At 41.1% G+C, this 4,018-nt stretch overlaps 1 long non-coding RNA gene across 1 annotated transcript; it reads left to right on the forward strand.

Moving 5' to 3' along the window:
- Positions 1 to 285: 285 nt before the first annotated feature.
- Positions 286 to 1,368, forward strand: LOC143507797 (uncharacterized). Its single transcript, XR_013128971.1, has 4 exons — positions 286 to 449; positions 548 to 768; positions 852 to 1,096; positions 1,206 to 1,368. It is a non-coding gene; the product is annotated as an uncharacterized LOC143507797 (long non-coding RNA).
- Positions 1,369 to 4,018: the final 2,650 nt, after the last annotated feature.

The raw sequence follows: 4,018 nt of genomic DNA on the forward strand, positions 1-4,018 counted from the left end.
CCTGAAGCCCGTTTCCCTGATCAATATAACTAGGGAAATAAAGGGCATCATAAAAAACAAAGGCGATCCGTGGTAATACATGAAATTTAAGTAAAGGAGTGCAAAGATGGACACGCCATCTCCAAAGAGACGCTCCTGCAGTGTCGGGTAAAAGCCAAGCAGCAGATCCCTGAAATATTGAGTGAGTCCTGCATCATACCTCACTTTAATAACATTTTTTCTGCTGCACTTTACATCAGTCGATGTGTCTCATTCTTGTGTTTTTATTTGTCAACACAGAGACCCTGGAGACCAAGCGATCTATAAAGCTTCAACGGTCATTTTACGGGTATGTAACGGCTTACCTGTCGTCTATATACGGCCACCGGACTGGGGTCTACCAGAACCTGCAGGTGGAGGAAGTGATGAGAGCCAAACACAGTCCAGAGTTGGACGTGTACCTCATCAATGTGAGCGCACGTTCAGTTCATAACATTGTGTTTTATACATACAGCATGGCAAAATGTGTCATTTCTTGTGTGTTTTGTCCTTTTGTCTTTCTAAACAGGTGGAGTCTCATAAAACAAATGAGACCTTTGGTGTGGCCCAGCTCCTCCTCACTGGGGAGGAGTACGGATGGCTTCGGGCTTATGTGCAAATTAGAAAAGGGCTGACTGGGGGCAAAATATCTAAATTTCTATTCTCTATTTCAACCCCAAATACATGGAGCAAATGAAGCTCCCAGGCAAACCCAAGTTCACAGATTTAAGAAGCTCCATTGCCACCCATGTAAGTGTTTTTTTATAACAGAGGTGACTTGTCACTAACAATTATGTATTTTCCCAGTGGTCTGATTTTGTTTCCCTTCACAGGCAAGAAACGAACTGGACCCTAAACAAAGGGAAATGATGTCACACTTTATGTGCCACAATACGGCCACCGCAAATAAGTTTTACGCCCTCAATTTAAATCCAGCCTGGTCAAACCTCCTCAGAGCTACCAGAAGCCCCAGCTTCTACAAACAAGAGAAAGAACAAAAGAAAACACCTGCGACCTTCTAAAAGACTTGCGCTGGAGTCATCCGAGGAAGAAATGGAAGTTCCTTTTCAAGAAAGTGGTACTTCCTTTGAAGAGATATGCACTCTTCACACACACACACACACACACACACACACACACACACACACACAGTAAAATGTGCATGTATGTATTTGTGTTTTTTTCAGGACATTGAGGAGGATGAGGAGCAGGGGGACAAAGAAAAGAGCACATCACAATGTAAGACTTACAAGCTCACCAAGGCTTGTTTTGAGCAGACTTTCGCCACTCAAATTGAGAAAAGCATCCCCCAAAAGAATTGGAATACTTCATATGATTAATCAAAGGGACAAAAATGTAAGAACCCACAAAGCTGTTAAACGGTTATATAAAAAAGTGTTAATGTAGTGTTAAGTAGTATTTGAACTTGTTCATGTTTGTTTGTTTTAGCTTTTTAATGATAGTGTTGTGTTTATAGAGTTCAATTTTTCTAGTGTATATATATTTAAATTAGTGCTGTCAATTACAGGTGCCGCGATTAAAAGTACTCACCAGGATTTAGCTCAAGCTTGCTAGATTTTCTAATTAGCAATCCAGGTAAAATTAGTGGAATCAACACAATCCAGGAAGCCTGAGCAAAATCCTGGTGAGGACTTTTAATTGCAGCACCTGGAATTGACAGCACTAATTTAAATTGTTCTTGTTTCTACCGTCTTATCATATCCATAGTGTTCTATTTTGCTAGTATGTATACATTTAAATTGTTCTTGTTATTTTAATTTTGCATATTCAGTGTTTGTTCAACATATTTTAATCATGCTTTTTCATAATTCCATTTGTATTTTAAATTTTTAATAAGATATTTTGTTTCACAATATGTTATATGTTGTTCCTTCTCCTTAAACCTTAATTTAAACCTCCTTTAGTTAAACCTCTTTAATTAAACATAAAATAAAACAAAATCAAATCACAAAACATCCCACTTGCAATCTATTTGACTGATTGCAATAGATTGGAAGTGGGACGTAGGAAAATAAATATAATTAATAATATTATATAATATAATAATAATAAATATATTTTATGCTATGTAACCTTTAGTGTCACGCACCGTTATTATAATAAACTTAGGACTACGCCACCGTCAACTAGAGGAAAACCAATCAGTAACGTTTCACCCGCGCTATATTACTGCTGGCGAAAATAAAATTGTTAAAACTGCAGAGGCTGAGATGCAAATCATTTATTGTGTCAGAATGGCGGATTTAGGAGACTAAATCCCCTGTGGATTTTTTATGGTAGTGGACCCAAACGCCTTGTCCATGCAGTAAGCAATATTACAAGCGTGAGAAACCAAAACCAAGTCGCGCTGAATATTCAGAGAAGATGACGAGGGAGAACTGAAAGTAATCGCGGAAATACTCAATGTGTGTAACAGGAGAGAACAGAAAGCAATCACGGCAATAACTGACGTGGAAGACACAGGAGAACAGAAATAGTCACGGAATGAAAACCAAAACCAAACAGATAGGAAGAAAGACAGCAGGAGGAAAACTTGAGAGAGGCCAGGGAGCGGCGCAGGAGGTAAGTACTCGAAGTGACAGTATAACAAACAAAAAATCTTAAACAAGAAAGAGGCCGGGTGGCGAGACACCTTGTAGAGACAACAGAGAAAAGGGCTGAAGGTTGGCCATCCTTATAAACCCAGGACAACAGGTGCAGGCCATCACCGCTGATTAGCCTGAGGTCTGGCTCTTGGGCTCCTCCTGGTGGCGACTGGAGGACCCGCCCTGGGGCCAGCCCTGACAGAGCCCCCCCTCTAGGCCCGAGACATTTACATTTACGGCATTTAGCAGACGCTCTTATCCAGAGCGACTTACAAACTGCTTTGCTTCTGATCACAGAATACATCCTAGGAAATAGTACAGATAGGCCAGAATTCAAGACACCATTGAGTCAGACTACTACTAAACTACAGGAGTCAGTATCATTACCTAGTGGAGTGGTTCCCAAACTTTTTCTGCCGTGACCCCCTTTAGTAGATAAGAATATTTTTATTCTCCACTGCCACCTATCGTTTCGGAGAACACTGCAGTGAAGCTCGCGCAAGTAAACGCTTCGTGCAGGGTCGCGCGATGTGGGCGGAGTCACGCGCTACGGTCACTCGCGAAAGTATAAACCAGGCTTTACTTCCAAGCTCCGCGCCCAACCTAGGGGGCGCGCCCCCCACTTTGGGAACCACTGACCTAGTGTTTGCAAGTTAGGCATTTGCCAAGAAGCACAAATAACCATAAACAGATTGTTTGCAGAGACCCCGCAAACAATCTCCTTGCCTTGTTTGAATAAGACAAAGGAAGATTCCCAGGCTTCTACCATAAGTAGCAATTAAAAATAAATGTTAGTACTCCGTGTCAGTCACATCCAGTCTACTGTTGCTCCTCTCCTGATCAGAACACCAATCATACACATCTGTTATTATTCTTAACCAATTGTGTTAAGACATGTTCTTTATTCTGTATTTAACTACATGCATTATCATTACACTGGAACTCTTTCCTGACACCTGGCCAGCACTGGATCACTGAGGGTAGAACAAAATTCTAATCCTGTTTATGAACCCTTATGAACAGTCTAGAGATGATTCCATTAAGACATGGGGGTCTAAGCTTTGTTATGTTAAACCGAATACAGGGGACAACCCCAAAACTTGGTTGTTTTGCTGTGGTGCATAACTAACCCTAACCACGAGTTCAGGTGGTTCACCTCTTTCCTTGAATTGTCCAAGAATTTAAAAGGAGGTGGATCACGTTTTCTGTAACTTGGCTAGAGTACAGGTGGCTCCTGACACTTCAAGTTTGGGATGGACAAGAATGGGATATGGAGGCAGTTATGATTTTATAATAATTTATAAAATTTAATATATAATTTATATAAGCTTCTGCACGTCGATGGTGGGGCAGGGGTAGAGTCTTGGACCCCCACCCCAAAGTTGCTCCATCGG

Source organism: Brachyhypopomus gauderio, unplaced genomic scaffold (assembly GCF_052324685.1).
Source record: "Brachyhypopomus gauderio isolate BG-103 unplaced genomic scaffold, BGAUD_0.2 sc748, whole genome shotgun sequence".
Lineage (NCBI taxonomy): Eukaryota > Metazoa > Chordata > Actinopteri > Gymnotiformes > Hypopomidae > Brachyhypopomus > Brachyhypopomus gauderio.